The sequence below is a fragment of the Phyllobates terribilis genome, unplaced genomic scaffold (assembly GCF_046119375.1).
Source record: "Phyllobates terribilis strain yellow unplaced genomic scaffold, ASM4611937v1 Scaffold_66__1_contigs__length_7565176, whole genome shotgun sequence".
NCBI classification, from domain to species: Eukaryota; Metazoa; Chordata; class Amphibia; order Anura; family Dendrobatidae; genus Phyllobates; species Phyllobates terribilis.
The window spans coordinates 6,160,614-6,183,861 of record NW_027362826.1 but is presented as its reverse complement, the minus strand read 5'-3'; the positions used below and the strand labels follow the sequence as shown (position 1 = coordinate 6,183,861).

The 23,248-nt window shown below is 41.9% G+C and overlaps 10 non-coding genes across 10 annotated transcripts; all 10 read left to right on the top strand.

Annotated features, from left to right (window-relative positions):
* The first annotated feature begins 5,438 nt into the window (after window positions 1-5,438).
* LOC141193639 (U2 spliceosomal RNA) lies at window positions 5,439-5,627 on the top strand. Its single transcript, XR_012266536.1, has one exon. It is a non-coding gene; the product is annotated as a U2 spliceosomal RNA (small nuclear RNA).
* A 1,098-nt stretch (window positions 5,628-6,725) lies between these two features.
* LOC141194287 (U2 spliceosomal RNA) lies at window positions 6,726-6,916 on the top strand. The gene has a single exon (XR_012267073.1). It is a non-coding gene; the product is annotated as a U2 spliceosomal RNA (small nuclear RNA).
* Window positions 6,917-8,014: 1,098 nt separating this feature from the next.
* On the top strand, window positions 8,015-8,205 carry LOC141194285 (U2 spliceosomal RNA). Its single transcript, XR_012267071.1, has one exon. It is a non-coding gene; the product is annotated as a U2 spliceosomal RNA (small nuclear RNA).
* A 1,098-nt stretch (window positions 8,206-9,303) lies between these two features.
* Window positions 9,304-9,494, top strand: LOC141194268 (U2 spliceosomal RNA). Its single transcript, XR_012267054.1, has one exon. It is a non-coding gene; the product is annotated as a U2 spliceosomal RNA (small nuclear RNA).
* A 1,098-nt stretch (window positions 9,495-10,592) lies between these two features.
* On the top strand, window positions 10,593-10,783 carry LOC141194283 (U2 spliceosomal RNA). The gene has a single exon (XR_012267069.1). It is a non-coding gene; the product is annotated as a U2 spliceosomal RNA (small nuclear RNA).
* A 1,098-nt stretch (window positions 10,784-11,881) lies between these two features.
* LOC141194267 (U2 spliceosomal RNA) lies at window positions 11,882-12,072 on the top strand. Its single transcript, XR_012267053.1, has one exon. It is a non-coding gene; the product is annotated as a U2 spliceosomal RNA (small nuclear RNA).
* A 1,098-nt stretch (window positions 12,073-13,170) lies between these two features.
* LOC141193593 (U2 spliceosomal RNA) lies at window positions 13,171-13,361 on the top strand. The gene has a single exon (XR_012266499.1). It is a non-coding gene; the product is annotated as a U2 spliceosomal RNA (small nuclear RNA).
* A 1,098-nt stretch (window positions 13,362-14,459) lies between these two features.
* Window positions 14,460-14,650, top strand: LOC141194282 (U2 spliceosomal RNA). Its single transcript, XR_012267068.1, has one exon. It is a non-coding gene; the product is annotated as a U2 spliceosomal RNA (small nuclear RNA).
* Window positions 14,651-15,748: 1,098 nt separating this feature from the next.
* Window positions 15,749-15,939, top strand: LOC141193557 (U2 spliceosomal RNA). Its single transcript, XR_012266464.1, has one exon. It is a non-coding gene; the product is annotated as a U2 spliceosomal RNA (small nuclear RNA).
* Window positions 15,940-17,037: 1,098 nt separating this feature from the next.
* Window positions 17,038-17,228, top strand: LOC141194281 (U2 spliceosomal RNA). The gene has a single exon (XR_012267067.1). It is a non-coding gene; the product is annotated as a U2 spliceosomal RNA (small nuclear RNA).
* The last annotated feature ends 6,020 nt before the right edge of the window (window positions 17,229-23,248 follow it).

The window sequence follows — 23,248 nt, the reverse complement described above, 5'->3', positions numbered from 1 at the left end:
TCTAAAACGCGTGGATTGCAGCAGCAGCAAGCCGAAAAGTGCAGGCATGTAAGGGATCTAGAGGTTGACAACATGTCTTCTTAACGGGAGTCCAGGAGCTCATCTCCACAAATGGACTTTTCAGGATCCTTGGGTGGCTCCGTAGTTTGAAACCAATTCTGGTTATCGCTTCTCGGCCTTTTGGCTAAGATCAAGTGCTTTATTGCAGGAGATTGTGGTTGAAGGGCACTCGGGTACCCCTCTCCTTGGCCTGGCAGGATCGTCCACTTTGGTGGACTTAACCTGCTTGCTGCTATTAGGGAGAGGGCTTAGTCCCAGGTTAACGAGTTGCGATCCCCCAGCTTCCAGGTGTTTTTCGCTGCAAGAACACTGGGAGCGCAGATTGCAAGCGGCTGCAATTTGCAACCTTGTTGCGTTTTTCCATGGAGGTTGACCCTAACCTCGTGCCTCTTTATGCGAGGCTAAAAAACTCTATCCGAGTTCACTTCACGGCGGGTGGCTCGGATATGAGGAAATTAGGGTATGTTGTCCAGGACGTGCTCAGGAACCTTCTTGGCGTACAAAGGAATGAAATTCTCTCCATCCAGGATTATCCCAGAAGAGGTGACTATGACATCACATTCACCGGAGAAGGTATTTTTAGAGATGTACTAGAAAAGTTAAAAAAAGTTGAAAATAGTCCTGTTTTGAAAGGGATACAAATTGTTGAGCACGTCCTGGATGAGGTAAGACTGGTTATTGTAAAAATATTTTCGCCCTTTGTTTCTGCTCCAGAAGTAATGTCATTTCTAGCAATTTATTTTAAAAGTGTTAAATGTATTGGGAAGATATTAAACAAATATAACATATGGACATCTAAGTGGAAATTCCTTGTGAAGTGTACAAGAGATCCAAATACACCAGGTGGTATACGGCTCCCCCCTGCCCGTTTCAAAATTGGGCAAACAAATGGGGATTTCTTCTTTTCTGGGATGCCAGTATATTGCAGAAATTGTGGGCGCTATGGTCATTCAAAAGAAAACTGTCATGTATCATGTAGAAATTGTGCTAGTGAAGAACATGAGACAAAAGAATGCCCTAAGGAAAAGAAATGCAGTTTTTGCCAGACTCCAGGTCACTTTTATTTTTCTTGCCCTCACAGATTTCGGGAAGATGAGCAAAAGTTGAAGTCCAAGACGTCCGACCAAGGACCAAAAGATCAGACCACCCCTCAGGAGGAGGAACAACAACCTGGAGCCTCTGGAGACAATAAGGGCGTACCAAATAGTGAAGTGTCTCCAGAGTCTATGACAGGTAAAATACCAAATCCCAAAACCTGGCTGCAGGACCTGCGGGAGTCCAAAAGGAGGGCTGAGAAGGAGCAGAAGGGCACTACTGGTAAGGTCAAAAGGGACCGGCAAAAGGCCGACACAGAAGCCCATGCCCAGTCTGGGTCTCCTAGTGCTGAGGGCGCTGAGTGGATAAACGTGGATCCTAAGAAAAAGAAAAAGGGTGGTTCGGAGGAGGCAGCAGGAGGTGAACAGATGGACACTTCTCCAGAAGGGGACGTGGACGCTGGACCCTCAGGGGTTTTGGTCTCCGCTGCTACAGGTGGGGACCGGGATCTTGCTGCCTCTGAAGAGTCAGAGGCTCTGCCTTGTGCGCAACCCCCTCCTATAGGACGACCTTCTACAGGTCAAACAGGGGCGGCGGAACCCCTCGGGGACCCACCTGATGAGGAACTGCATGGCCAGCCAATGGAGACCCAGCGGGTTCTGCCAGCCAGCCCTCTGAGCTATGCCAGTGTAGCGTCGGGTTTATATAAATGTGGTAATCTTTCCTCCTCCACGGAGACTCTCGTGACGATACTATCAGATGAGGAGGGAGGCGCAAGCCCAGTGGTCTGATCAGGTTCATCGGACAGGTAAATCCGTTGCTCTTAGTTACCTAAGTAAAATTTCTACATTTTCTAATGATGGCTGAACTGAAAGGTATTTCCCTCAACGTGAGAGGCATAAAATCTAACACGAGAAGAACTGCTCTTTTTAATTTTTTTACGTGTTTTACTGCATCTGTATTTTTTCTGCAAGAATGTAATATCCCACATGAAATGTCATATCAAAAATATAAAGATGAGTGGAAGTGTGGGCCATCTGTCTGGTCCGGATCGAATGCTGCAGGATCAGCGGGTGTAGCCATACTTTTTAAAGGGAACGTTTTAATTGATTTTATTCAGGAAATTTTACCAGGTCGTATTTTATTAGTAAAAGCTTTTATTGATGGTATTAGATGGCAGTTTTTAAATTTTTATGGATCCCCAGAGAAAAATGAAAGAGCCGAAATGCTTGATCTTTTACCATTATTTATTAATAACTCTGTACCTTTTATCTTAGCAGGGGATTTTAATTGTGTTTTAAAAGGTGAAAACCGGCGCTCCAGCTCTGTAAGCAGGAACTACGATAAAACCTCAGGTATGCTACATGATATAGTCAAAGATGCTAAATTGATAGACATATATAAAGAGTGTCATAGTGACAGCACAGAGGACGCCGGTTTCACTTGGAGCAATGCTAATTGTAGCTCTAGGATTGATTTTATTTTTGGTTCAGATAAAACAATACCTGCCAAATGTGAAGTTTTAGCTAATATATTTTCAGACCATAAACTTTTATCCTTTACCATAAAAGTAAATGACAACAAAAAATGTGGTAAGAAAAGCTGGAAAATGAACGTATCCCTTTTAACCGACCCGCAGATTTTATCAGATTTTATTGAGTTTTATAGGAAATGTAGAAAAGGGAAAAAAACAAATGAGACTATGAGTGTATGGTGGGATAGAATGAAAGTAAAAATAAAAGACTTTTTTATTAAAAAGAGTATATGTAGAGCCAAAGAAAAATATGAAGAATATAGAATTTTAAATACCCGCCTACAAACATTATTTAAGCTCAGAGACAATGGGATAGATGTACAACTTGATATTTCAAACTTAAAAGAAGAGATTTCAAAATGGATAGAACAAAAAGGAAAAGAGATCATTTTTCGTTCTAGAGTACAACATATAGAAGAAAATGAAAAGTGTTCCAGATATTTTTTTAGGAAAAATAAAAAAGAAAAAGTGATAATTGACCATATAGATGGTGAGAATAATATAAAAAATATGCTGGGTAAAGTTGAGTTTTTTTTTTCTAATCTTTTTAATGGAAAAAATATAGATAATAAATTAATGGATGATTCGCTGCAAGGACTAACAGCTGTTTTAGATCCCGCATCCCAAGAGTTTTTATCCCAAGTTTTAACGGAACAAGAAGTGTTAAAAACTATTAAAAGTTTTAAAACTGGAAAGGTCCCTGGTCCTGATGGCATCCCAATAGAATTTTATGTATCTTTTTATGATATTTTAAAAGATGATTTGTTTTATTTGTTTACTGAGGTTTTTAATAATAAGGTTTTATTAAATTCCTGGAAGAAAGGTGAAGTCTCCCTCCTATACAAAAAAGGCGATAAATCAAAATTAGAAAACTGGAGACCAATAACACTTTTAAATTGTGACTATAAAATAATGGCTAAAATTTGTGCAAATCGTCTAAAAGAAGTCATCAGCAAAGTTATTCATTCTAATCAAGTGTGTGGGGTGCCGGGGCGCAGTATATGGGACAATCTGAATTTAGTGAAAGACTGTATTGAGGATGTGAAAGACAGAAAGGGGAAAATGGCGATTTTATCTATTGATTTTGAAAAAGCATTTGACCGTGTCTCACACTTTTATCTTTTTAAAGTTTTAGAGAAAATGGGCATACCAGAAGGGTTTTTACTATCGCTTAAAGCATTTTACAAGGATTGTACAAGTAAGATTTTAGTGAATGGTTTTAAGACACAAGAGGTATTTTTACGGTCAGGGGTGAAACAGGGATGCCCTCTGTCCCCCCTACTGTTTATCTGTGCACTGGAACCAATGTTATGTGCAATACGCCAAAATAAACAGATATGCGGTGTCCCTCTGCCTGGAAGCGGTGGTTTGGAGGCCAAGGTTGTAGGCTACATGGATGACGTGGCGGTCTTGTGTACAGATGCACCATCACTTACGGCCACTCTCCATCAAGTGCAATCCTTTTGTCTAGCTTCTGGTTTTAAAATCAATTTTAATAAGTGTAACATTTTAAGTGTTGGGGGGATGATTTTACGCGATCTACCAATTAATGTCTCCGAATCCATTTCCATTTTAGGTATATCATTCACTGAAAATAATGATGGTTATAATAGTTGGGAAACAGTTACACAGAAAGTAAATACGAAAATATGTATGTGGAACATGAGGAGACTTACAATGGAGGGTAAAGTATTGGTTTTAAAGATGGTGATTTTACCTCTTTTATTGTATCTTAGCATGGTTTTCCCCCCGCCTGTTATTGTTTTAAAAAAGATAACCAAAACCTGTTTTACCTTCTTTTGGAACTCAAAAATGGAAAAGCTGAAAAGAGAAATCGTGATGAAATCAAAAGTAAAAGGTGGTAAAGATTTTCCAGATTTTAATAGGTTTCTTTTAATCCATCTGTTCGTTTACTGTTTTAATGCCCTTTTTAAGAATCACTATTGGTCCTTTTTTATGCGTTTTAATACAGGATTTTTTATGAGAAAGTTTGGATGGTATGAAGTTAATATATCTGTGCCCCATGCTTTTAATTTGTCGACGCATTATGAGATTTTAAGGAAAATAGTGTCCGATTTTAATTTAGGGACTAAGAAAATAGAGGAATTAAGAAATAGTAAGAAACTAATTAAAGAAATACGTAAAAGTGAGGAAATATGTAATGTTGACAGATATGATGATGACAAATCTATGTCTATCTGGAAAATGATTAACGTTTTTATCTTTTTAATGAACAGAGAGATCTGGCTTGGAGTTGCATGCACCGCTGTCTTCCTTGCCGGGCATTCCAGTACAGAAGAGGATTTGTGAGGTTTGCCATCTGCCCAAGAGCCGGATGCCAAGACGAGGAAACGGTGGAACATCTATTATGGACATGTAATTTTGCAAAGGATTTCTGGAGAAGACTGCTCCCCCTACTGGAAAGGGTGGCAGACCTCAAGGACTTTACATATAAAACTGTGCTATACGGACTTATGGAATGCCCCACAATGGACCAGTACACAATGGCTTGGAAGACAGTGAACTGCGCCAAGTCATCTCTCTGGAAAGCGCGCAACATTGCTATTTTTAAACAAGATGTTTTATCAGTGAATGATGTTTTAAGTTTATGTTTATGTGAAATGTATACTTATTATTTAATTGACAAAAAGAAGAATGTACATATTTCCAAAAAATGGCTTGTTGACCAATGGAACCTAATTATTTAAAATCTTTGTATTTTTTTGTTTTGTAAATTTCATTTGTCTTTTAACGTTTGGTATTTGTTTAATTATGCTTGTAATTTGTTAAAGTTTTAATAAACGGTTTTATCCCTCTGCAGGGGATAGCCAAATTAAAAAAAAAATCTGTTCTTATCAGTTTAATATCTGATACGTCCCCTATCTGGGGACCATATATTAAATGGATTTTTAGAACAGGGAGATGGTAAAAGAGCTTGCTCTGTCCACTCCACGCATTGACCTGGTATTGCAGTATCTCCAGGACCGGTGCACCCCTTCTTTAATGCAGTTTCTAAAATCAGAAAGAATTGAATTCAATGCTTTTTGTTGCTTTTGCTTGTTTGTCGGATTTTTGGATGGACTTTTTGGCTTTGCTTTTCTTCTCCTCATTGTATTTTTCATGTTAAAAGTTGCAGAAGCCAGATGTCAAACTCATTTTGGTTCAACTTCAGCAACTCTGCATTGCATAGCCATGTACTGTAATGCAATGCTATCTATCTAGCTCTCCCTCTTTACTTCCTTTTGGATAAACAGCCATATTAGGCAAGCATTTTGGAGCTTTCACCTAACTAATTACAGGTGGTGAGATAAGCTGCACAATATAATTGTTCTTTCAGTATATTGTTGTACACACACCATCTATTTAGCAAATGCCCTTGTTATCAACAGCAGCCATTTAAACTCACCTGAGCTAACAGGTATGTGCGCTGGTTACTCTGCTGCACTTAAAATGTCTTTCTTGGCTTGCTCCAATGCCTTTTCTGAAACGTTGTCTCCCTCTGGTGGAACACTGACTTCTTTCATTTAACGCCTGCAGACTATAAAAAATAACCCAACCCAAAAAGTTTGGTTGATTAGTCTGTGGCATTCTTTTAAACTGTTGCTTATGGCGGTCTCTGTGAGCTTCTCAGTGCCGTTCAACCAGCCAGGTATCCTGCCTGCAGTAGATGGAATGTGGCAATGGAACACTGGCTGCGCGTGTCATAATAGGCTCTGAGCCTTTATATACCAGCGCACGGCAGCAGCCACCTTCAGTCTGCTGCTGGACAGCCAGCAGCAGCAGGAAAGGTAAGTAATCAGCAACACTCCTGCTAAGGGTAGACAGCTGCTCGTCCCCCCCTTAATTGGTTCTCCTCCCTTCCACCGGTGTTGAGGCGGGTGGGAACAGCAGGGGGTGAGGGTGCTGTGCTAAAATAGTTGGAGTCATGCAGATCTAAAACGCGTGGATTGCTGCAGCAGCAAGCCGAAAAGTGCAGGCATGTAAGGGATCTAGAGGTTGACAACATGTCTTCTTAACGGGAGTCCAGGTGGCCATCTCCACAATTGGACTTTTCAGGATCCGAGGGTGGCACCGTAGGCCGAAACCAATTCTGGTTATCGCTTCTCGGCCTTTTGGCTAAGATCAAGTGTAGTATCTGTTCTTATCAGTTTAATATCTGATACGTCCCCTATCTGGGGACCATATATTAAATGGATTTTTAGAACAGGGAGATGGTAAAAGAGCTTGCTCTGTCCACTCCACGCATTGACCTGGTGTTGCAGCATTTCCAGGACCAGTGCACTCATTCTTTAATGCAGTTTCTAAAATCAGAAAGAATTGAATTCAATGCTTTTTGTTGCTTTTGCTTGTTTGTCGGATTTTTGGATGGACTTTTTGGCTTTGCTTTTCTTCTCCTCATTGTATTTTTCATGTTAAAAGTTGCAGAAGCCAGATGACAAACTCATTTTGATTCAACTTCAGCAACTCTGCATTGCATAGCCATGTACTGTAATGCAATGCTATCTATCTAGCTCTCCCTCTTTACTTCCATTTGGATAAACAGCCATATTAGGCAAGCATTTTGGAGCTTTCACCTAACTAATTACAGGTGGTGAGATAAGCTGCACAATATAATTGTTCTTACAGTATATTGTTGTATACACACCATCTATTTAGCAAATGCCCTTGTTATCAACAGCAGCCATTTAAACTCACCTGAGCTAACAGGTATGTGCGCTGGTTACTCTGCTGCACTTAAAATGTCTTTTTTGGCTTGCTCCAATGCCTTTTCTGAAACGTTGTCTCCCTCTGGTGGAACACTGACTTCTTTCATTTAACGCCTGCAGACTATAAAAAATAACCCAACCCAAAAAGTTTGGTTGATTAGTCTGTGGCATTCTTTTAAACTGTTGCTTATGGCGGTCTCTGTGAGCTTCTCAGTGCCGTTCAACCAGCCAGGTATCCTGCCTGCAGTAGATGGAATGTGGCAATGGAACACTGGCTGCGCGTGTCATAATAGGCTCTGAGCCTTTATATACCAGCGCACGGCAGCAGCCACCTTCAGTCTGCTGCTGGACAGCCAGCAGCAGCAGGAAAGTTAAGTAATCAGCAACACTCTTGCTAAGGGTAGACAGCTGCTCGTCCCCCCCTTAATTGGTTCTCCTCCCTTCCACCGGTGTTGAGGTGGGTGGGAACAGCAGGGGGTGAGGGTGCTGTGCTAAAATAGTTGGAGTCATGCAGATCTAAAATGCGTGGATTGCTGCAGCAGCAAGCCGAAAAGTGCAGGCATATAAGGGATCTAGAGGTTGACAACATGTCTTCTTAACGGGAGTCCAGGTGGCCATCTCCACAAATGGACTTTTCAGGATCCGAGGGTGGCACCGTAGGCCGAAACCAATTCTGGTTATCGCTTCTCGGCCTTTTGGCTAAGATCAAGTGTAGTATCTGTTCTTATCAGTTTAATATCTGATACGTCCCCTATCTGGGGACCATATATTAAATGGATTTTTAGAACAGGGAGGTGGTAAAAGAGCTTGCTCTGTCCACTCCACGCATTGACCTGGTATTGCAGCATTTCCAGGACCAGTGCACTCATTCTTTAATGCAGTTTCTAAAATCAGAAAGAATTGAATTCAATGCTTTTTGTTGCTTTTGCTTGTTTGTCGGATTTTTGGATGGACTTTTTGGCTTTGCTTTTCTTCTCCTCATTGTATTTTTCATGTTAAAAGTTGCAGAAGCCAGATGACAAACTCATTTTGGTTCAACTTCAGCAACTCTGCATTGCATAGCCATGTACTGTAATGCAATGCTATCTATCTAGCTCTCCCTCTTTACTTCCTTTTGGATAAACAGCCATATTAGGCAAGCATTTTGGAGCTTTCACCTAACTAATTACAGGTGGTGAGATAAGCTGCACAATATAATTGTTCTTTCAGTATATTGTTGCACACACACCATCTATTTAGCAAATGCCCTTGTTATCAACAGCAGCCATTTAAACTCACCTGAGCTAACAGGTATGTGCGCTGGTTACTCTGCTGCACTTAAAATGTCTTTTTTGGCTTGCTCCAATGCCTTTTCTGAAACGTTGTCTCCCTCTGGTGGAACACTGACTTCTTTCATTTAACGCCTGCAGACTATAAAAAATAACCCAACCCAAAAAGTTTGGTTGATTAGTCTGTGGCATTCTTTTAAACTGTTGCTTATGGCGGTCTCTGTGAGCTTCTCAGTGCCGTTCAACCAGCCAGGTATCCTGCCTGCAGTAGATGGAATGTGGCAATGGAACACTGGCTGCGCATGTCATAATAGGCTCTGAGCCTTTATATACCAGCGCACGGCAGCAGCCACCTTCAGTCTGCTGCTGGACAGCCAGCAGCAGCAGGAAAGGTAAGTAATCAGCAATACTACTGCTAAGGGTAGACAGCTGCTCGTCCCCCCCTTAATTGGTTCTCCTCCCTTCCACCGGTGTTGAGGCGGGTGGGAACAGCAGGGGGTGAGGGTGCTGTGCTAAAATAGTTGGAGTCATGCAGATCTAAAACGCGTGGATTGCTGCAGCAGCAAGCCGAAAAGTGCAGGCATGTAAGGGATCTAGAGGTTGACAACATGTCTTCTTATCGGGAGTCCAGGTGGCCATCTCCACAAATGGACTTTTCAGGATCCGAGGGTGGCACCATAGGCCGAAACCAATTCTGGTTATCGCTTCTCGGCTTTTTGGCTAAGATCAAGTGTAGTATCTGTTCTTATCAGTTTAATATCTGATACGTCCCCTATCTGGGGACCATATATTAAATGGATTTTTAGAACAGGGAGATGGTAAAAGAGCTTGCTCTGTCCACTCCACGCATTGACCTGGTATTGCAGTATCTCCAGGACCAGTGCACTCATTCTTTAATGCAGTTTCTAAAATCAGAAAGAATTGAATTCAATGCTTTTTGTTGCTTTTGCTTGTTTGTCGGATTTTGGGATGGACTCTTTGGCTTTGCTTTTCTTCTCCTCATTGTATTTTTCATGTTAAAAGTTGCAGAAGCCAGATGACAAACTCATTTTGATTCAACTTCAGCAACTCTGCATTGCATAGCCATGTACTGTAATGCAATGCTATCTATCTAGCTCTCCCTCTTTACTTCCATTTGGATAAACAGCCATATTAGGCAAGCATTTTGGAGCTTTCACCTAACTAATTACAGGTGGTGAGATAAGCTGCACAATATAATTGTTCTTTCAGTATATTGTTGTATACACACCATCTATTTAGCAAATGCCCTTGTTATCAACAGCAGCCATTTAAACTCACCTGAGCTAACAGGTATGTGCGCTGGTTACTCTGCTGCACTTAAAATGTCTTTTTTGGCTTGCTCCAATGCCTTTTCTGAAACGTTGTCTCCCTCTGGTGGAACACTGACTTCTTTCATTTAACGCCTGCAGACTATAAAAAATAACCCAACCCAAAAAGTTTGGTTGATTAGTCTGTGGCATTCTTTTAAACTGTTGCTTATGGCGGTCTCTGTGAGCTTCTCAGTGCCGTTCAACCAGCCAGGTATCCTGCCTGCAGTAGATGGAATGTGGCAATGGAACACTGGCTGCGCGTGTCATAATAGGCTCTGAGCCTTTATATACCAGCGCACGGCAGCAGCCACCTTCAGTCTGCTGCTGGACAGCCAGCAGCAGCAGGAAAGTTAAGTAATCAGCAACACTCTTGCTAAGGGTAGACAGCTGCTCGTCCCCCCCTTAATTGGTTCTCCTCCCTTCCACCGGTGTTGAGGTGGGTGGGAACAGCAGGGGGTGAGGGTGCTGTGCTAAAATAGTTGGAGTCATGCAGATCTAAAATGCGTGGATTGCTGCAGCAGCAAGCCGAAAAGTGCAGGCATATAAGGGATCTAGAGGTTGACAACATGTCTTCTTAACGGGAGTCCAGGTGGCCATCTCCACAAATGGACTTTTCAGGATCCGAGGGTGGCACCGTAGGCCGAAACCAATTCTGGTTATCGCTTCTCGGCCTTTTGGCTAAGATCAAGTGTAGTATCTGTTCTTATCAGTTTAATATCTGATACGTCCCCTATCTGGGGACCATATATTAAATGGATTTTTAGAACAGGGAGGTGGTAAAAGAGCTTGCTCTGTCCACTCCACGCATTGACCTGGTATTGCAGCATTTCCAGGACCAGTGCACTCATTCTTTAATGCAGTTTCTAAAATCAGAAAGAATTGAATTCAATGCTTTTTGTTGCTTTTGCTTGTTTGTCGGATTTTGGGATGGACTTTTTGGCTTTGCTTTTCTTCTCCTCATTGTATTTTTCATGTTAAAAGTTGCAGAAGCCAGATGACAAACTCATTTTGGTTCAACTTCAGCAACTCTGCATTGCATAGCCATGTACTGTAATGCAATGCTATCTATCTAGCTCTCCCTCTTTACTTCCTTTTGGATAAACAGCCATATTAGGCAAGCATTTTGGAGCTTTCACCTAACTAATTACAGGTGGTGAGATAAGCTGCACAATATAATTGTTCTTTCAGTATATTGTTGCACACACACCATCTATTTAGCAAATGCCCTTGTTATCAACAGCAGCCATTTAAACTCACCTGAGCTAACAGGTATGTGCGCTGGTTACTCTGCTGCACTTAAAATGTCTTTTTTGGCTTGCTCCAATGCCTTTTCTGAAACGTTGTCTCCCTCTGGTGGAACACTGACTTCTTTCATTTAACGCCTGCAGACTATAAAAAATAACCCAACCCAAAAAGTTTGGTTGATTAGTCTGTGGCATTCTTTTAAACTGTTGCTTATGGCGGTCTCTGTGAGCTTCTCAGTGCCGTTCAACCAGCCAGGTATCCTGCCTGCAGTAGATGGAATGTGGCAATGGAACACTGGCTGCGCATGTCATAATAGGCTCTGAGCCTTTATATACCAGCGCACGGCAGCAGCCACCTTCAGTCTGCTGCTGGACAGCCAGCAGCAGCAGGAAAGGTAAGTAATCAGCAATACTACTGCTAAGGGTAGACAGCTGCTCGTCCCCCCCTTAATTGGTTCTCCTCCCTTCCACCGGTGTTGAGGCGGGTGGGAACAGCAGGGGGTGAGGGTGCTGTGCTAAAATAGTTGGAGTCATGCAGATCTAAAACGCGTGGATTGCTGCAGCAGCAAGCCGAAAAGTGCAGGCATGTAAGGGATCTAGAGGTTGACAACATGTCTTCTTATCGGGAGTCCAGGTGGCCATCTCCACAAATGGACTTTTCAGGATCCGAGGGTGGCACCATAGGCCGAAACCAATTCTGGTTATCGCTTCTCGGCTTTTTGGCTAAGATCAAGTGTAGTATCTGTTCTTATCAGTTTAATATCTGATACGTCCCCTATCTGGGGACCATATATTAAATGGATTTTTAGAACAGGGAGATGGTAAAAGAGCTTGCTCTGTCCACTCCACGCATTGACCTGGTATTGCAGTATCTCCAGGACCAGTGCACTCATTCTTTAATGCAGTTTCTAAAATCAGAAAGAATTGAATTCAATGCTTTTTGTTGCTTTTGCTTGTTTGTCGGATTTTTGGATGGACTTTTTGGCTTTGCTTTTCTTCTCCTCATTGTTTTTTTCATGTTAAAAGTTGCAGAAGCCAGATGACAAACTAATTTTGGTTCAACTTCAGCAACTCTGCATTGCATAGCCATGTACTGTAATGCAATGCTATCTATCTAGCTCTCCCTCTTTCCTTACTTTTGGATAAACAGCCATATTAGGCAAGCATTTTGGAGCTTTCACCTAACTAATTACAGGTGGTGAGATAAGCTGCAAAATATAATTGTTCTTTCAGTATATTGTTGCACACACACCATCTATTTAGCAAATGCCCTTGTTATCAACAGCAGCCATTTAAACTCACCTGAGCTAACAGGTATGTGCGCTGGTTACTCTGCTGCACTTAAAATGTCTTTTTTGGCTTGCTCCAATGCCTTTTCTGAAACGTTGTCTCCCTCTGGTGGAACACTGACTTCTTTCATTTAATGCCTGCAGACTATAAGAAATAACCCAACCCAAAAAGTTTGGTTGATTAGTCTGTGGCATTCTTTTAAACTGTTGCTTATGGCGGTCTCTGTGAGCTTCTCAGTGCCGTTCAACCAGCCAGGTATCCTGCCTGCAGTAGATGGAATGTGGCAATGGAACACTGGCTGCGCGTGTCATAATAGGCTCTGAGCCTTTATATACCAGCGCACGGCAGCAGCCACCTTCAGTCTGCTGCTGGACAGCCAACAGCAACAGGAAAGGTAAGTAATCAGCAACACTCCTGCTAAGGGTAGACAGCTGCTCGTCCCCCCCTTAATTGGTTCTCCTCCCTTCCACCGGTGTTGAGGCGGGTGGGAACAGCAGGGGGTGAGGGTGCTGTGCTAAAATAGTTGGAGCCATGCAGATCTAAAACGCGTGGATTGCTGCAGCAGCAAGCCGAAAAGTGCAGGCATGTAAGGGATCTAGAGGTTGACAACATGTCTTCTTAACGGGAGTCCAGGTGGCCATCTCCACAAATGGACTTTTCAGGATCAGAGGGTGGCACCGTAGGCCGAAACCAATTCTGGTTATCGCTTCTCGGCCTTTTGGCTAAGATCAAGTATAGTATCTGTTCTTATCAGTTTAATATCTGATACGTCCCCTATCTGGGAACCATATATTAAATGGATTTTTAGAACAGGGAGATGGTAAAAGAGCTTGCTCTGTCCACTCCACGCATTGACCTGGTATTGCAGCATTTCCAGGACCAGTGCACTCATTCTTTAATGCAGTTTCTAAAATCAGAAAGAATTGAATTCAATGCTTTTTGTTGCTTTTGCTTGTTTGTCGGATTTTTGGATGGACTTTTTGGCTTTGCTTTTCTTCTCCTCATTGTATTTTTCATGTTAAAAGTTGCAGAAGCCAGATGTCAAACTCATTTTGGTTCAACTTCAGCAACTCTGCATTGCATAGCCATGTACTGTAATGCAATGCTATCTATCTAGCTCTCCCTCTTTACTTCCTTTTGGATAAACAGCCATATTAGGCAAGCATTTTGGAGCTTTCACCTAACTAATTACAGGTGGTGAGATAAGCTGCACAATATAATTGTTCTTTCAGTATATTGTTGTACACACACCATCTATTTAGCAAATGCCCTTGTTATCAACAGCAGCCATTTAAACTCACCTGAGCTAACAGGTATGTGCGCTGGTTACTCTGCTGCACTTAAAATGTCTTTCTTGGCTTGCTCCAATGCCTTTTCTGAAACGTTGTCTCCCTCTGGTGGAACACTGACTTCTTTCATTTAACGCCTGCAGACTATAAAAAATAACCCAACCCAAAAAGTTTGGTTGATTAGTCTGTGGCATTCTTTTAAACTGTTGCTTATGGCGGTCTCTGTGAGCTTCTCAGTGCCGTTCAACCAGCCAGGTATCCTGCCTGCAGTAGATGGAATGTGGCAATGGAACACTGGCTGCGCGTGTCATAATAGGCTCTGAGCCTTTATATACCAGCGCACGGCAGCAGCCACCTTCAGTCTGCTGCTGGACAGCCAGCAGCAGCAGGAAAGGTAAGTAATCAGCAACACTCCTGCTAAGGGTAGACAGCTGCTCGTCCCCCCCTTAATTGGTTCTCCTCCCTTCCACCGGTGTTGAGGCGGGTGGGAACAGCAGGGGGTGAGGGTGCTGTGCTAAAATAGTTGGAGTCATGCAGATCTAAAACGCGTGGATTGCTGCAGCAGCAAGCCGAAAAGTGCAGGCATGTAAGGGATCTAGAGGTTGACAACATGTCTTCTTAACGGGAGTCCAGGTGGCCATCTCCACAAATGGACTTTTCAGGATCCGAGGGTGGCACCGTAGGCCGAAACCAATTCTGGTTATCGCTTCTCGGCCTTTTGGCTAAGATCAAGTGTAGTATCTGTTCTTATCAGTTTAATATCTGATACGTCCCCTATCTGGGGACCATATATTAAATGGATTTTTAGAACAGGGAGGTGGTAAAAGAGCTTGCTCTGTCCACTCCACGCATTGACCTGGTATTGCAGCATTTCCAGGACCAGTGCACTCATTCTTTAATGCAGTTTCTAAAATCAGAAAGAATTGAATTCAATGCTTTTTGTTGCTTTTGCTTGTTTGTCGGATTTTTGGATGGACTTTTTGGCTTTGCTTTTCTTCTCCTCATTGTATTTTTCATGTTAAAAGTTGCAGAAGCCAGATGACAAACTCATTTTGGTTCAACTTCAGCAACTCTGCATTGCATAGCCATGTACTGTAATGCAATGCTATCTATCTAGCTCTCCCTCTTTCCTTACTTTTGGATAAACAGCCATATTAGGCAAGCATTTTGGAGCTTTCACCTAACTAATTACAGGTGGTGAGATAAGCTGCAAAATATAATTGTTCTTTCAGTATATTGTTGCACACACACCATCTATTTAGCAAATGCCCTTGTTATCAACAGCAGCCATTTAAACTCACCTGAGCTAACAGGTATGTGCGCTGGTTGCTCTGCTGCACTTAAAATGTCTTTTTTGGCTTGCTCCAATGCCTTTTCTGAAACGTTGTCTCCCTCTGGTGGAACACTGACTTCTTTCATTTAATGCCTGCAGACTATAAGAAATAACCCAACCCAAAAAGTTTGGTTGATTAGTCTGTGGCATTCTTTTAAACTGTTGCTTATGGCGGTCTCTGTGAGCTTCTCAGTGCCGTTCAACCAGCCAGGTATCCTGCCTGCAGTAGATGGAATGTGGCAATGGAACACTGGCTGCGCGTGTCATAATAGGCTCTGAGCCTTTATATACCAGCGCACGGCAGCAGCCACCTTCAGTCTGCTGCTGGACAGCCAACAGCAACAGGAAAGGTAAGTAATCAGCAACACTCCTGCTAAGGGTAGACAGCTGCTCGTCCCCCCCTTAATTGGTTCTCCTCCCTTCCACCGGTGTTGAGGCGGGTGGGAACAGCAGGGGGTGAGGGTGCTGTGCTAAAATAGTTGGAGTCATGCAGATCTAAAACGCGTGGATTGCTGCAGCAGCAAGCCGAAAAGTGCAGGCATGTAAGGGATCTAGAGGTTGACAACATGTCTTCTTAACGGGAGTCCAGGTGGCCATCTCCACAAATGGACTTTTCAGGATCAGAGGGTGGCACCGTAGGCCGAAACCAATTCTGGTTATCTCTTCTCGGCCTTTTGGCTAAGATCAAGTATAGTATCTGTTCTTATCAGTTTAATATCTGATACGTCCCCTATCTGGGGACCATATATTAAATGGATTTTTAGAACAGGGAGATGGTAAAAGAGCTTGCTCTGTCCACTCCACGCATTGACCTGGTATTGCAGTATCTCCAGGACCGGTGCACCCCTTCTTTAATGCAGTTTCTAAAATCAGAAAGAATTGAATTCAATGCTTTTTGTTGCTTTTGCTTGTTTGTCGGATTTTTGGATGGACTTTTTGGCTTTGCTTTTCTTCTCCTCATTGTATTTTTCATGTTAAAAGTTGCAGAAGCCAGATGTCAAACTCATTTTGGTTCAACTTCAGCAACTCTGCATTGCATAGCCATGTACTGTAATGCAATGCTATCTATCTAGCTCTCCCTCTTTACTTCCTTTTGGATAAACAGCCATATTAGGCAAGCATTTTGGAGCTTTCACCTAACTAATTACAGGTGGTGAGATAAGCTGCACAATATAATTGTTCTTTCAGTATATTGTTGTACACACACCATCTATTTAGCAAATGCCCTTGTTATCAACAGCAGCCATTTAAACTCACCTGAGCTAACAGGTATGTGCGCTGGTTACTCTGCTGCACTTAAAATGTCTTTCTTGGCTTGCTCCAATGCCTTTTCTGAAACGTTGTCTCCCTCTGGTGGAACACTGACTTCTTTCATTTAACGCCTGCAGACTATAAAAAATAACCCAACCCAAAAAGTTTGGTTGATTAGTCTGTGGCATTCTTTTAAACTGTTGCTTATGGCGGTCTCTGTGAGCTTCTCAGTGCCGTTCAACCAGCCAGGTATCCTGCCTGCAGTAGATGGAATGTGGCAATGGAACACTGGCTGCGCGTGTCATAATAGGCTCTGAGCCTTTATATACCAGCGCACGGCAGCAGCCACCTTCAGTCTGCTGCTGGACAGCCAGCAGCAGCAGGAAAGGTAAGTAATCAGCAACACTCCTGCTAAGGGTAGACAGCTGCTCGTCCCCCCCTTAATTGGTTCTCCTCCCTTCCACCGGTGTTGAGGCGGGTGGGAACAGCAGGGGGTGAGGGTGCTGTGCTAAAATAGTTGGAGTCATGCAGATCTAAAACGCGTGGATTGCTGCAGCAGCAAGCCGAAAAGTGCAGGCATGTAAGGGATCTAGAGGTTGACAACATGTCTTCTTAACGGGAGTCCAGGTGGCCATCTCCACAAATGGACTTTTCAGGATCCGAGGGTGGCACCGTAGGCCGAAACCAATTCTGGTTATCGCTTCTCGGCCTTTTGGCTAAGATCAAGTGTAGTATCTGTTCTTATCAGTTTAATATCTGATACGTCCCCTATCTGGGGACCATATATTAAATGGATTTTTAGAACAGGGAGGTGGTAAAAGAGCTTGCTCTGTCCACTCCACGCATTGACCTGGTATTGCAGCATTTCCAGGACCAGTGCACTCATTCTTTAATGCAGTTTCTAAAATCAGAAAGAATTGAATTCAACGCTTTTTGTTGCTTTTGCTTGTTTGTCGGATTTTTGGATGGACTTTTTGGCTTTGCTTTTCTTCTCCTCATTGTATTTTTCATGTTAAAAGTTGCAGAAGCCAGATGACAAACTCATTTTGGTTCAACTTCAGCAACTCTGCATTGCATAGCCATGTACTGTAATGCAATGCTATCTATCTAGCTCTCCCTCTTTACTTCCTTTTGGATAAACAGCCATATTAGGCAAGCATTTTGGAGCTTTCACCTAACTAATTACAGGTGGTGAGATAAGCTGCACAATATAATTGTTCTTTCAGTATATTGTTGCACACACACCATCTATTTAGCAAATGCCCTTGTTATCAACAGCAGCCATTTAAACTCACCTGAGCTAACAGGTATGTGCGCTGGTTACTCTGCTGCACTTAAAATTTCTTTTTTGGTTTGCTCCAATGCCTTTTCTGAAACGTTGTCTCCCTCTGGTGGAACACTGACTTCTTTCATTTAATGCCTGCAGACTATAAGAAATAACCCAACCCAAAAAGTTTGGTTGATTAGTCTGTGGCATTCTTTTAAACTGTTGCTTATGGCGGTCTCTGTGAGCTTCTCAGTGCCGTTCAACCAGCCAGGTATCCTGCCTGCAGTAGATGGAATGTGGCAATGGAACACTGGCTGCGCGTGTCATAATAGGCTCTGAGCCTTTATATACCAGCGCACGGCAGCAGCCACCTTCAGTCTGCTGCTGGACAGCCAACAGCAGCAGGAAAGGTAAGTAATCAGCAACACACCTGCTAAGGGTAGACAGCTGCTCGTCCCCCCCTTAATTGGTTCTCCTCCCTTCCACCGGTGTTGAGGCGGGTGGGAACAGCAGGGGGTGAGGGTGCTGTGCTAAAATAGTTGGAGTCATGCAGATCTAAAACGCGTGGATTGCTGCAGCAGCAAGCCGAAAAGTGCAGGCATGTAAGGGATCTAGAGGTTGACAACATGTCTTCTTAACGGGAGTCCAGGTGGCCATCTCCACAAATGGACTTTTCAGGATCAGAGGGTGGCAACGAAGGCCGAAACCAATTCTGGTTATCGCTTCTCGGCCTTTTGGCTGCGGTCAAGTGTCTTGTACAGGCGACTGTGGTCCAGAAGGTACTCGGGTACCCCTCTCCTCGGCCTTGCAGGGTGACCCACTTCGGTGGGCTCCCCTGCCTGCTGCTATTGGGAGAGGGCTTAGTCCCAGGGTAACGGGTTGCGATCCCCCCCAGCCTCTCAGGTGTTTCTGTTTACAGAACTCTGAAAGGCGCAGATTGCAAGTGGTTTGCGATTTGCTTTTTCTTGTTGCGTTACCATGGAGGTTGACCCCAACCTCGTGCCTCACTATGCGAGGCTTAAAAACACTATCCGTATTCATTTCACAGAGGGCGGAAGTGATGAAAGGAAATTGCGGTACGTAGTCCAGGACGTGCTTGAAGGGCTCTTTCATGTGCAGAAGAACGAGATTCTCTCTATCCAGGATTATCCGAGGCGTGGCGATTATGACATCACCTTCACCGGGGAAGGCATTTTTCAGGATGTCCTGGTAAGAGCCAGAAAGGCAAAAAACAATCCTATTCTAAAAGGAATACAAGTTATCGAGCACGTCCTGGATGAGGTAAAAATGGTAATCCTTAAAGTATTTTCTCCTTTCGTTACTTCAGTGGAACTAACATGTTTTCTTTCAATGTACTTTAAAAGTGTAAAATGTATAGGGAAAGTACTTAATGAGTTTCACATATGGACGTCCAAATGGAAATTTCTAGTAACATGTGAAAGAGACCCTAATTTCCCAGGCGGTGTGAAACTCCCTCCTGCACGTTTTAAAATAGGTTCCTCAAATGGAGACTTCTTTTTTTCTGGTATGCCACCCTTTTGTAGAAACTGTGGAAAATATGGCCATTTTAAGGATGACTGTGAGGCAACCTGTAGAAACTGTGCTAGTACAGAACATGACACCAAAGAATGTCCTCATGATAAAAAATGTAATTTCTGCCAAAAACCTGGTCATTTTTATTTTTCATGCCCACATAGGTTCTGGGAGGCCGAACAGAGACGGAAGGAAAAGGCCAGGACATCCGAAAATGAACCAACAGGTCAGACCACCCCTCAGGAGGAGGAACAACAACCTGGAGCCTCAGCGAGCAAAGAGGGCGATTCGAGTGATGAGGAAAGCTCAGAGGTAATGAAGGGTAACTCCCAAGCAGTGAGGAAAAGTTGGCACCAAGACAACAGGGAGGCTAAAAGAAAGGCAGAAAAGGAACAAAAGGGCATGATCGGTAAAACCAAAAGAGACCGGCAGAAGGTTGACACCGAGCCCGAGGCAAAAACTGGGTTTCCTGGGCCTGAGTCTGAGGCTAACTGGACTACGGTGGGTCCCCATAAAAAGAAAAGAGGGAAGAAAGATGGTTCGAATGGAGCGGCTGATGGGGATCAGATGGACACATCTCCTGGTGGGGATGTGGACGTTGGTCCCCCAAAGGTCCCGGACCCTGCTGACCCCGGTGGGGAGCCGGGCCTTGCCAGCTCCGTGAGCTCGGGTACATTGCCTTGTACACAACCTTCCCCTGTGTGTCGGCCTCCCCTGGGTGCAGGGGAGCCACCTGGGGACCCACCTGATAAGGATCTGAATGGCCAGCCCATGGAGACCCAGGGTGCTGTTCCTCTTAGTTGTCTCCCAAGCTACTCACATGTAGCGTTGGGTCATTGTCTTGGTGAGTCAAGTTCCTCCTCCATGGAGTCCTTACTTACGATAAATTCGGACGAGGGAAGTAGCTCGAGCGTAAGTGGTCTGGCCGGTTCAGCGGATAGGAAGTAAGTTCCGTATTTCTGTTTTATATAATTTTTTTACTTTCCTCCAATGGCAGAACTTAAGGGCATTTCCCTCAATGTGAGGGGTCTAAAATCAAAAACCAGAAGAGTAACATTATTTAATTTTTTAACTTGTCTTACTGCTTCCGTCTTCTTTTTACAGGAATGCAATATCCCGCACACAGTATCCTACAAAAAATACAAAGAGGATTGGAAATGTGGCCCATCAGTGTGGTCCGGGTCAAATGTTACCGGATCAGCAGGGATAGCTATACTTTTTAAGGGAAACGTTCAAATTGATTTTATCCAAGAGATTTTACCAGGTCGTATGTTATTAGTTAAAGCTTTTATTAATGGTGTAAAATGGCAATTTTTAAATTTTTATGGGTCCCCAGATAAAAATGAAAGAGCTGACATGTTAGAGATTTTACCATTATTTATTAATACCTCTGAACCTTTTATCTTGGCAGGTGATTTTAATTGTATTTTAAAGGGTGAAAGTCGGCGCTCTACAGCCGTAAGTAGAAACTATGACAAAACTTCCGGTATGTTAAGTAATATTTTAAGTGATTTTAGACTTGTTGATATTTATAAAGAATGCAACAAGACTAGTTCAGTAGAGGCCGGCTTTACCTGGAGCAATTTAAATTGCAGTTCAAGAATAGATTTTATATTCGGTTCAGAACAAATTTTACCTGATAAATGTGAAACCCACGATAATATCTTCTCAGATCATAAATTTTTATCTTTTAGTGTAAAAATTAATGCTAATAAAAAATGTGGGAAAAAAACTTGGAAAATGAATGTATCCCTTTTAAATGATTCTAAGATTTTATCGGATTTTATTGAATTTTATAAAAACTGCAGGAGGAAGAAAGATGTAAATGTCCGTATAAGTGCCTGGTGGGATAAAATGAAAAAAAAAATAAAAGATTTTTTTATTAAGAAAAGCATATATAAAGCAAAAGAAAAGCTAGAATTATATAATAATTTAAATACCCGGTTACAGACCTTATATAAACTTAGAGAAAATGGTCTAGAAGTAGAAAAAGATATTAAAATACTGAAAGAAGAAATAACAAAATCACTAGAACAAAAAGGGAAAGAGCTCATTTTCCGCTCCAGAATAAAACATGTGGAGGAAGACGAAAAATGTTCTAGATATTTTTTTAAAAAAATTAGAGAGAAAAAAACAGTAATTGAAGATATAGATGGAGAGAAAAATATGGGAAAAATTTTGGAAAAGGTACATGGTTGCTATTTTAATCTTTTTAATGATAAAACAATAGATGAAAATATAATGCAAAATTCCCTAGAAGAAATAACATCTGTTTTAGATACCGCCTCCCAAGAATTTTTATCACAAAACATAACAGAAGAAGAAATTTTACAAACCATAAAAAGTTTTAAAATTGGAAAAGTCCCTGGATCAGACGGTATTCCTATAGAGTTTTATGTAAAATTTTATGATATTTTAAAAGAGGATCTGTTTTATGTTTTTACTGAAGTTTTTAATGATAAGGTTTTATTAAAATCCTGGAAAAAAGGGGAGGTCTCATTATTATATAAGAAAGGTGATAAGACAGACTTAAAAAACTGGAGACCTATAACCCTACTAAACTGTGACTATAAAATAATGGCAAAAATTTGTGCAAACCGCCTTAAAAAAATTATAGGAAAAATAATCCACTCAAACCAAGTATGTGGTGTGCCTGAGCGCAGTATCTGGGACAATCTAAACCTTGTTAAAGACTGTATTGAAGACATTAAAAACAGAAAAGGGAAGATGGCAATTTTATCAATTGACTTCGAAAAAGCTTTTGATCAGATTTCTCATTTTTATCTTTTTAAGGTTTTAGAAAAAATGGGCATACCAGAAAGGTTTTTATTATCTCTTAAAGCGTTTTATAAGGACTGCACAAGTAAGATTTTAGTAAATGGTTTTAAGACACAAGATGTTTTTTTAAAATCAGGGGTAAAACAGGGGTGCCCCCTGTCCCCACTACTTTTTATTTGTGCTCTTGAGCCACTTTTATGTGCAATCCGTAGAGATAGACAAATATGTGGTATCCCTCTACCTGGAAGCAAAGGAACAGAAGCAAAAGTGGTGGGTTACATGGACGATGTGGCGGTCCTTTGCCGAGATGCACCATCACTACAAAACTCACTCAAACAGATCCAATCCTTTTGTACAGCTTCTGGTTTTAAGGTTAATTTTAATAAGAGTAGTATTTTAAATATTGGGGAGATGATTTTACACGATGTTTTTATTCCAATAACTGAATCTATTAATATTTTAGGTATTTCTTTCTGTGAATCCAATAATGGTCTAAATAACTGGGAGGCGGTAGCTCAGAAAGTGAATACGAAAATATGTATGTGGAATATGAGAAAATTAACGATGGAGGGTAAAGTATTAATTATAAAAATGGTCATTTTGCCTCTTTTATTGTATTTGAGTTTGGTTTTCCCTCCCCCTGTAAATATTTTAAAAAAGATCACTAAAGCATGTTTTACTTTTTTCTGGAGTTCTAAGATGGAGAAATTAAAAAGAGAAATTGTAACAAAACCAAAGCTCAAAGGTGGGAAAGACTTTCCAGATTTTAGTAGATTCCTTTTAATTAAATTTTTTTGCTTCTGTTTTAATGCCCTTTTTAAAAATCACTATTGGTCCTTTTTTATGCGTTATAACACTGGTTTTTTTATGAGAAAGTTTGGGTGGTTTGAAACGGTTTTACCATCTCCATATGCTTTTAAACTGCCAACGCATTATTTAATTTTAGAAAAAATAGTGATTCATTTTAATTTAGGGGGTAAAGAAGCGGGAGATCTACAAAATAGTAAGAAATTAATTAAAAGTCTTTGTAAAAATGAAGAGTTATGTAACATTGAGCGCTATGATGATGAACAAATATTGAATATATGGAAAGTCATTAATGCAAAATATCTTTTTAATATACAGAAAGATTTGGCTTGGAGCTGCGCATACCAATGTCTTCCGTGCCGGGCATTCCAACATAGAAGAGGACTCGTGAGGTCTGCCATTTGCCCAAGAAGCGGATGTCAAGAGGAGGAATCAGTGAAACATCTACTATGGACTTGTCCTTTTGCAAAAGCGTTCTGGAGAAAATTGCTCCCTCTGATGGAAAAAGTGGCAGACCTCAAA